Source organism: Dipodomys spectabilis, unplaced genomic scaffold (genome assembly GCF_019054845.1).
Source record: "Dipodomys spectabilis isolate Male_0828 unplaced genomic scaffold, ASM1905484v1 ptg000029l, whole genome shotgun sequence".
NCBI lineage: Eukaryota > Metazoa > Chordata > Mammalia > Rodentia > Heteromyidae > Dipodomys > Dipodomys spectabilis.
Window position 1 is genome coordinate 689,635 of NW_024870706.1, and position 10,904 is coordinate 700,538.

General features: G+C 36.5%; 1 pseudogene; it reads right to left on the minus strand.

Annotated features, from left to right (window-relative positions):
• Positions 1 to 447: 447 nt before the first annotated feature.
• On the minus strand, positions 448 to 538 carry LOC122104634 (annotated as a pseudogene).
• Positions 539 to 10,904: the final 10,366 nt, after the last annotated feature.

The following is a 10,904-nucleotide window of genomic DNA, read 5'->3' on the forward strand; positions in this document are numbered from 1 at the left end:
TGCCTAGAAGTGGTATGAGTAGGCCATAAGGAAGGTCAATAATTAGCTTTCTGAGGACTCACCAGACTGCTTTCCAAAGTGATTGTGTAAGTGTACATTCACACACACACACACACACACACACACACACACACACACACACACACACAGAGAACGTTTTCTTGATCCATTCTTCTACTGAGGGGTATCGGGCTTGGTTCCTTATCTTAGCTATGGCAAATAATGCTACAATAAACATTGTTGTGGTGGTAGTTTTAGTATGGACTTGTTTGTGATCATTTGGGTGAATGCCCAAAAGTGGGATTGCTGTGTAATAGGAGAGCTTTATGTGGAGTCTTTTGAGGAACCTCCAAACCGCTTTCCAAAGTGAATGAACAAGTTTACACTCCCACCAAGAATGCAGTAGGCTTCCCTTCTGGCCACATCCCTTCCAGCATCTGTTGGTGTAAACATATGGAACTATTCATCCTTGTGCAGGGACCATGCTAATCTTCTCTGTATGTTCCAATTTTAGTATATGTGCAGCCAAATTGAGCACAGAACATTTTTTTATATATAAAGTGTAATTGATTTTCTTAAACGAGACAATTCAACAACAAGTAAGTTCAAAAGAATTGTGAAATTTTGCAACCATGTATTTCTTACATAAGCACACATTTAACAATAAAGTCAAGATTGACATGCCAAAAACAAAATAATTTCAGATATTTGTTGTTTATGAGAAGTGTAGGAGGAGGAATTCAATTACTCTACACAAGGAACCTGTCATAATGATCATTGCAGCAAATGTTAAGCTTTGTTAAAAGTTTTAATGTTTTAAATATCTTTCATTTTGGGATTTGCTTATATGGCAAAATTAAGACTGTTTGGCAGGTCATAAAATTTTCCGATAAAGTATATAGTATTTCTGGTAGCATGTACTAGTATGTATGTACATTTCAGAGTTTATAGAAACTTTACTAATGAGAAGTTGCAAAGACTGTGTAAAGAAGTAGAGTGAAGAGTTAAGATTTTAAGTACACAGTTTCTCTTAAATCTTTAGGGCTCCTTTACGTTATATGTTAGTGATGAACAAATAATGATATAAGCCACATACAAATGATGAGATGAACTATAAATAGTAACCTTAGTGGGTAAATTTAAAGGCTACTCATAGCTTTATCCAGTTTTAAATGTACAGGAATATGAGAAAATAGTAAAATCTACTATATACTCTTTAAATAATCAGAGCCTTGGTAATTGTTTTGTTTTTATTTTAGTAATCATTAATATATATTGTTTTCTTTATTTATAGCATTTTTTCCTTGTTGTAATATAATACAACTTTTTGTGAGTCGTGATTAAGAGGTACTTTGAGAATATTATTGGGATGGCCACACCATTTTTCATAGGTCCATGTAAATTTAGAAAGAGCAAAACTAAAAATAAAATATTGATTAAAAATTATATCAAGTAGAGTCTGAATCAGGAGTGTTGATAAATATCCATACCTAAAATCTTATCCCTAGTCTGAAGTAGTGGTATTACAGAGTTGAGGCCACAAAATTGAGAAACTGTGCTTTGTTTTGCTTTGTTTTTTGCTTTGGTTTTGTTGGTTGTGGGGCTTGAACTCTGGGTCTTGGGTACTGTCCCTCAGCTCTTCAGCTCAAGGCTAGCGTTATCACTTGATCCACAGCACCACTTTCATCTTTTTCTGCTTATGTCGTGCTGAGGAATGAAATCCAGGACCTCATGCATGCAAGGCAAGCACTCTACTACTGAGTCACCTTTCCAGCTCCTGAGAAACTGTGATTTAAAAAATCATCTGAACAATATTTGCTTTCTGCTTTTGGTTATATAATGAAATATGCGAACACATTTTTATATTTTTGTGAAGTGTCATACTTCTAAATTTATACTAACTGCAGAAAATTTATCGTTTTCAAAGTCAAGAAATATTTCTGAGAGTTTGCTTCTGTGAAGAATGTTTTTGCATTTATAATTTCTTCTGAGCCATTTTTATTTATTATCAAAATCACTTTATTTTTTATGTTGATAAGTTATCATATATCAAATACCTTCAAAAGTACATGTAGTGTCTCAAGATAGCAGTATGAATATTCTCATACACCTCTTGTTTATCTGTTATGCACGTTAATATTATGATATTTTTCTCTCTTTCACTCTCTCTCATTTCTGCTCTTTCTCTTTCATGCTCCATGTCTGCTACTTAGAATTTCTGCTGGTCTACTATTATCCTTCAGGATCCACTGGTTTTGTGGGAACATGATAGGGACCATCAGTTACCCTTGCATTCTTTAAGAGTTATAACAGTGACGTGAAATTATTCTTTGCCATTCTAAATGGCAAAACAACAGATCTAGGAATTACTTTTCATTTTTAGTACTATTATAAATTTTATCTCATATGAATAATTGGGACTGATATTATACTTTTAGCCTGGGACCTAAATGTTCTTTTTCTTTTACAAACAACCTTTTTCTTTTATTATCAGTAAGTAACAAAAACAAAGCTATCCTATGGGAAAGTGGCTGAAGTTGTTCACAGGGATGAAAAACAAGTTAATGGGGGAAGTGAGTACAAAGGATACCCTTCATATAGCACAGATCCTTAGAGCAGTTTATCATGTACATTTTGTGATAAGGACAACGTGCTGGGAACTCTAGATTAAATCACTGAACACCTGATATATATATGCACATATATTTATATATGTATATTTATTTATATATGCATATATGTGTATATCGGCCCATATATGTACACATGAATGTCACTGTACACACAAATACACACATACGTACACACATGTACACATGCACAAATGGAAAAAGACACATAGATATAGCCAACGCAAGTTTCACTAGTTGTTGAATATGCCTTAGACAGAATGCTTGGAAAAAAATGTGTTGAAGATGTATTCGTCTCTAAGAGTTCTTTTACCACTCCTCTTATCTCTTCCAACTGGTAGGTTTAGAGAGATTCGACTTGAAAAGTGCAGTACAAGTGATAGCAAGTCACTCGGAAATCTCAATAAGTATTGCTCATATGGTGTCTCCCTGCTCCACATGGAATGCTTGCTCTTGTAGACACTCTCAACATCCAAAGTAGTAGAACAATATCCTTGTTAAGAATAAAGTTATAAGGCTTTAAATGGCATCCTTCCTTGGGCTCTTTCCAAAAGCGAGCATCAATTCCTAAGCTGATGAGTGACTCCCCAGAAGACTGGAGCGCAGGTCAAAATTTAACCAACCCATATGAAAAGTCTAAAGTGAGCAGTTCTGACTGAGGTCATACAGATGTCCTGGCCACGAATATGAGAAAAAAAAGAAAGTTTTTTATGTATTAAAATTTGAGAATAATTTGTAACCTGTCAATAAATGTGTAGAACACAATTATACCAACTGACAAAAGATGATGTGCATTTCATTTATTTGCTTTTGGACTTGGAAAGTGTTTTTAAGTGTGTCTACACAAGTAGAATCAGCATGAAACAAGCCAGCATTTCTTCATTTAAGATGCAAGGAAAGGATACAGGTTGACCCATTGTAACAATGAGATTTGCAAGATACTATTAGAGGGGGGTAGACGGAGGTGTTTGGGATGTGTGAAGGTAAGGAATAGTAGGAGAAAACAAAGGAGGTGGTAACAATGCTCAATAAGAAATGTACGCATTACCTTACTTATGTAACTATAACCTCTCTGTACAGTACTGAGCTTCTTCAGTAAAAGTGCTGGCAAAATTGGTTAATCACTCATAGAAAACTAAAACTATATCCTTATATATCATCCTGTACTGAATCAACTCCAAATGTATCAAAGACCTCAGAGTCAAAGCAGACACCCTGAAAACATTACAGGATGGAGTAGGACATACCCAAGGTCTCCTGTGCAGAGGATGAAATTTTCTTAATAGAGACCCAGAAGCACAAGAAATCAAAGAAAGTTTGGACAAATGGTATTGTATGAAATTGCAGAGCTTCTGCATGGCAAAGGACATAGCTAGCAAGATCAATAGAAAGCCCATTGATTGGGAGAAGATCTTCACTAGCCATACAATAGAGAAGAATCTCATATCTAAAATATACTTGGAACTCAAAACATTAAATCCCCCAATAACAAATCCTCAAAGAAACAACTGCCCAATAAATAAGTGGGCTAAAGAATCCAAGGCAATCTTCTTTGAAAAGAAAAGAAGGAAGGCCAATAGACACATGAAGAAATGCTCAACCTCCCAAGCCATAAAAGAAAAGCAAATCAAAACAACATTGAGATACCACCTTACCCCATTTAGAATGGGTAAATCAAGAACTCTAATAACAACATATCCTTCAGGGGATGTGGCCAGAAGGGAACGTTACTGCATTGTTGGTGGGAATGTAACTTGTTCAACTACTTTGGAGTAGTATGGAGGTTCCTCAAAAGATTCCACCTAGAACTTCCCTATGACCCAGCAATCTACCTTTTGGGCATTTACCCAAATGATCACAAACAAGACCATACTAACGCTACCAGCACAACTATATTTATTGCAGCATTATTTAACATAGCTAAGATATGGAATCAACCCAGATGCCCCACAGGAGATGGATGGATCGAGAAAATGTGGCATTTAACCAAGTCCTAATCTTAGATAGGGAAATGGTTTGGATAGAATGATAGGACAGAGATTACAAAAAAATGAACAAGAAAAAATGGAAAAACCAAAATTTAAATTTAAGTAGTGAAACACTTAAAAATTATGTAAGTTTAAACAAATGATATTGAGAAAAGAAAAAGATAAGATGAGACGAAGGGATGGATTGAAAGGAGAAATGAAAACTAAAAAATAAAAATTCTTAAAATTAGTTACTTGAAAATTATATACATATGAAGTGATAATACTGCTATTAAAGAATTTAAGCCTAAGATTTTGTGAATTGAGTAATAATTTTCTGGATTAAATGTGTACAAAATGGGGTATAAGGTCTAATAATCGATGATGGGTATATATCTGGGAATGAGCCGAACAGCAATTTAGTCACGCAAAAAAAGAAAGAAACAGAAAAAATATGAAAAGAATACTTAAAAAGGACCAAAAGTTCAGAAGAGTTAAAAAAAGCACACACACACACACACACACACACACACACACACACACACACACACACACACACACTTGTATACACTTAAAATAAAAATTATGGGAGGAAAATAAGATTGACAGAAAACAATTTTAACAATTAAAAAAAATTTTAAAATTTCACATAAGAGTTCTTTGATTGCAACAATGAAATGTACAATTCATTATGTCGAAAAACGAACTTAACAATTTTGGTGGGGGGTGGGGGAAGGATGGGGTGGGGGGAGGGGGAAGTATGGGAAGGGATGGGAAGAGGAAACAACAAGGAAGCAACAATGCTTGATAAGAAATATTCTCTATATCTTGTACATGTAATTGTAACTCCTCTGTACTGTATTCTCACCATAAAAAACTAAACTAAATTTAAAAAAAAGAGTTCTTTGATATTTGGGGGGGGGTGTATTGGGGCAATGGGATGATTGTGTATCTCCCGTGTCCATAACCACTCTCTTGGTGGCGTCTCTGGTCTGCTTGTGGTGTTTGGTTTTCCAGTGGCTTGATTGTTTTCTTAAGTCAGTGTTTGAGCAGGGAGAAAAATGCTTTGCATAACCCATTGTTTTGTGATCCTTCTCCCAGGCTAGTTCAGTGGGAGGTAGATTTGCTTTGAGTATCCCAAAAGGGGGAAATGGGAATTTCCTCTAGTTTGAAGATGCTGTGCTGAGACTAGGTTATGGGTAGAGTTGAGGCCTTTCAGCAATCAGTAGCTTTTCTTGCTGGGCTAGCTCCTGAGACTCTCAGAGAGCCCAGCTTGGAGCCATTCTCAGGGTTTATGTTTACTGAGTTTCAATTGTTTGTCTAGGCTGCTGTAGGGAGGGGCAGCCTCTGGCTCTGTTTACCCTGTGGTGAAAGTCACTCCTCTGGGGGCAGATTTTTCTTTGTCTGGGCTGGTTGACTTTCCCCTGGGTAAAGCTGAGCCTGGCAGGTCAGGGCAGATTCCTGTGACCTGCTAAATGACTCTTCTGTTTGCTTCCAAGGCCTGAGTTGGAGCTAGTTGCTCAACTGGGCCTTTGTTAGTATCAAAGATGGAGATCTCCAGTGGTAGGGAACATGCAGCCTTCCCTCCTCTGCTCCCTGAGAAGAAATGAGGAGATCTGGGTTCTACTCATGCTAGAGTCTTGTTCCTGGACAGTTTCTGGTCTGTGATCTGCAGGATGAATATATCTGCTCCTTGTCAGTTCTTGCTTCTGTTGCGTAGAGTCCACGTGTTCGCCACATCTGGAGCCTTTGTCCCAGATTCTCTCTGTAGTTATGGCTGCTATGAGTGTCTCCGCTACCAACCCTGCCACTGCAGCCATGGCTAGCTGCATGTGTTCAGATCTGTTTCTTTGCTTGGATTTTCCCTCTCTGTCCAAACTCTCTCTATTGAGATGACACACTTGGTGTGACTCTGTAGCCTAAGACTGTTCACTGGAATACTAAAACGCTTTCTATAGGAGAGCTTGTTTAGCCTTCAGCTTCTCTTCTTCCATCTTCCTCCGAATCTCATGATTTTTTTATGAGTGTTATTTTTTTTAGGAAAAATTGTCATTGGTGTTTATATTTTGTGTTGGCAAACAATGAGACTACTATAGCCTTAATTTGATAAAATAAAACTCTCTGGCTGGGCAACGGTGGCTCATGCTTGTAATCCTAGCTACTCAGGAGGCTGATATATGAGGATCTCAGTTCAAAGACAGCCCAGGCAGGAAAGTCTGTGAGATTTTTATCTCCAATAAGCCACTAGAAAACCAGAAGTGGCGCTGTGGCTCAAGCGGTAGAGCGATCACCGTGAGCTGAAGAGTGTAGGACCAGTGCCGAGGCCGAGTTCAAGCCCCAAGATTGACCAAAGAAACAAAATAAAAAAACAACAAGAAAACAAAAACTCTCTGATTCTATGACAGCATAAATTTTATGGGTAATGGTTAAGACCAAGTTGCCATTCTAAAAAAACATATATATCACCCCAAAAAAGAGGCACAATAGGAAATATATAGCAGGAAACTTATAAATTTTAATGGACTAACAGTCTGTCAGTTTAACTTTTTTATCAAAAATGAAAGTAATACTTGATAATATTATATTAAGACATTTAAATTTCTTTTTTTTGGATTTGTGGATTATTTATTTTTTACTTTAGATGATAACCCAGTAATACTTATTCATTTTCTTTTTTTAAATTTTTGTTTATTTTATTTTTTTGTATTTTATTTTTTGTGAACATATTGTACAGAGAGGTTACAATTACACGGGTAGGATAATGCGTACATTTCTTATCAAGCATTGCAGCCTCCTCCTTTGTTCACCCTTCACATCCCTTCCCAGCCACCCCCCCCAACCCCACAGAATCCACCCCCCCTGCACACCCGCCCTCCCTGCACCAAAGTTGTAAAGCTCATTTTTAACATGACAACTTGTACTTCTCATTGTTGCAACAGGTCCACCTGTATCCTTAAACGACTTGTTTTTCCCCATCTCCTCCACAAGTTATACTGACAACAAATATAGTGAAAGCAGGGGTTATATTGTGGGGGAGGTACATACAAAGCAACAAAGAGATAATCTTATAAATGCATTAGAAAAAAATGCATGAAAGAAAAAAACATTAAAATACATATCTAAGGGCTCATTTTCCTAACATCACATTATCTGACCTTTTCCGTTTGACTCATACATATAATAGATATTGCAAATAAGGGAAACCATGGGACCTGTATTTCTTTGGGCCTGGCTTACTTCATTTAATATAATTTTTTCCAAGTTTTTCCATTTCCTAACATATGGGGCAATGCCATTCTTTCTGATGGAGGCATAGAATTCCATTGTGTGTATATACCACATTTTCTTGATCCATTCATCTACTGAGGGGCATCTGGGTTGGTTCCATATCTTACCTATGGTAAATAATGCTGCAATAAACATAGTTGTGCTGTGAGCTTTAGTGTGGTCTTGCTTGTAAACATTTGGGTAAATGCCCAAAAGTGGGATTGCTGAGTCATAGGGGCGTTCTATGTGAAGTCTTCTCAGGAACCTCCATACTGCTTTCCAAAGTGGTTAAACAAGTTTACATTCCCACCAACAATGAAGTAAGGAACGCTTCTGTCCACATCCCCTCCAGCATCTGCTGTTGTTAGAGTTCTTAATTTTTGCCATTCTAACTGTAGTGAGGTGGTATCTCAATGTTGTTTTGTTTTGCATTTCTTTTATGGCTAGGGATGTTGAGCATTTCTTCAAGTGTCAATTGGCCATGCTTCTTTCTTCTTCAGAGAAATTTCTCTTTAAATCTTTATCACACTTATTTATTGGGCAGTTGTCTCTTTGAGGATTTGTTGTTGGGGAATTTAATTTTTCGAGTTCCAAGTATGTTTTAGATATGAGACCCTTGTCAGTTGTATGGCTAGTGAAGATCTTCTCCCAATCAGTGGGCTTTCTATTGATCTTGCTAGCTATGTTCTTGGCCATGCAGAAGCTCTGCAACTTCATGCAATCCCATTTGTCCAACCTTTCTTTGATTTGTTGTGTTTCCGGGTCTCTATTCAGAAAATTTCGGCCTGAGCCAAGGAGACCTAGGGTTTCTCCTATTCCATCCTGTTGTGTTTTCAGAGTGTCTGCTTTGACTTCGAGGACTTTGATCCATTTGGAGTTGATTCTTGTGCAGGGTGATATATAAGGATCTAGCTTTAGTTTTCTACAAGTAGTTAACCAATTTTGCCAGCACCATTTACTACAGAGGCTGTCTTTCTTCCATTCTATTGTTTTAGCTCCCTTATCGAAGATTAGATGGCTATAGGTTTGTAGGTTTCTTTCTGGGTTTTCAATTCTATTCCATTGTTCCTGAGGTCTGTTCTTATGCCAATACCAAGCTGTTTTGATTACTATGGCTTTATAGTAGAGTTTGAAATTTGGTATTGATATTCCTCCAGCAGTGTTCTTTCTGTTGAGGAGCGTTTTTGCTATTCGGGGACTTTTATTGTTCCATATGAATGTTTGGATTGCCTCTTCTAGTTCCTTGAAGAATAAGGTTGGAATTTTGATAGGTATCGCGTTGAATTTGTAGATAGCCTTGGCAAGTATTGCCATTTTCATGATGTTAATCTTTCCAATCCAGGAGCATGGGAGGTTTTGCCATTTTCTAAGTTCTGTGTTGATTTCCTTCTTCAAGATTTTAAAGTTTTCATCATAGAGGTCCTTCACTTCTTTGGTTAAGTTAATTCCTAGGTATTTTATTTTTTTGTGGGGCTATTACAAATGGGGTTGCTTTCCTAATTTCAGTCACACTTTTCTCATTGTTGGCCTACAGAAAAGCCATTGATTTTGGGGGGTTAATTTTATACCCTGCTACCTTGCCAAAGTTTTGAATTATCTTGAAAAATTTGGGAGTGGAGTTATGGGATTCTTTAAATACAAGATCATGTCATTTGCAAAGAGTGAGAGTTTTATTTCTTCTTTCCCTATTTGGATCCCCTTTATGTCTGCATCTTGTCTTATTGCTGTAGCTAGGCATTCTAATACTAGATTGAAGAGAAGTGGAGAGAGTGGATATCCTTGTCTTGTTCCTGAGTTAAGAGGAAATGGCTTTAGTTTTTCACCATTAAGTATAATGCTGGCTGTAGGTTTGTCATATACAAGGCTTTTAAATTTCTTTGATCTTGACATTTAAGATTCACTTTAAAAAGAAATTCAACAGGTCACAGTGTTTTCTCCTTACTTTTCCAAAGAAATGATTATTTCATCATTATAGTGTATAGCACAATATAACCAGAAAGCATTTGTTAAGAAAAAATATTCCCATTCTTTGTTTTGCTTGTCTGTATTTAAAGCTGCATACTACATCCTACCCACCCTATTGTTTGCCTTCTCATATGAAACATTTCAGTAAATGTGTCCGCCAGCAAAGTTTTACAAAATAGCATTCTTTCATTCATTGTGCTTTCCAAAATATATCTCACAAATGCCAACAACAAAACACAACTTAAAACATCTGTGGATTTTTCTATTTATGGTGCAAAGTAATCACTTTCCATAGTCCTTAGAACCAGCACTTCACAGACATTAAGTGCTCTTTCATTTCCATGCTTTAGAACAGCAGCATGTAACAATGGTGTACATGTTAATTTGTTCACCAAATCTGGTTTGTTTATCGCAAGGACTGTCTTCATGGAAGTGGTAATAGATGAGTTGTGCAATTACGTAATTTAAAAGGGCTCTGAGTTGGGGATAAAGAGTACCCATTTAAGTGACTAAATATTTAAATTAAATCCTATAATGTATACTCCTTCAATTTTCTGGCTAAAATGTTCTACATTCTAGGATTTTTAAAGCAATATTTTATGTTGTTTCCTTGGTGACAACGAAATTAGAAGACTTAAAAATTTCCTATACCATGGCCATCTGAAATGAGATGGATGTACTTAGGTTAACATAAAGAAATATTGGGACAGCATTAATGTTTGAACCTTGGATGGGATTTGATTGGGAATTGTGAAAGACTTTCATAGTATGAGAAGAAAAACAAAAGACCATACTAATACTTTTATCTGCCACATTGTTTTATTAGTTTATTCAAACACACACCTAGAAACACACAGATACACATTATGAAGACCCAGTCAGTCTGCAAGAAAGTATTTTAATGGGAATTCCATAAAATATTTAGTCTGCTGAAATCTGATTAAAATTTATAGAAATTTCTAATGGCTTCCACCCCTGGACAAGTTATTATCATTGGTGAAGATGTTGCCATTTGATTTTAGAATGCCCCCGAAAGAGCTATGTGTTAAAGAAAAATGACATTCCAATTCCTCCC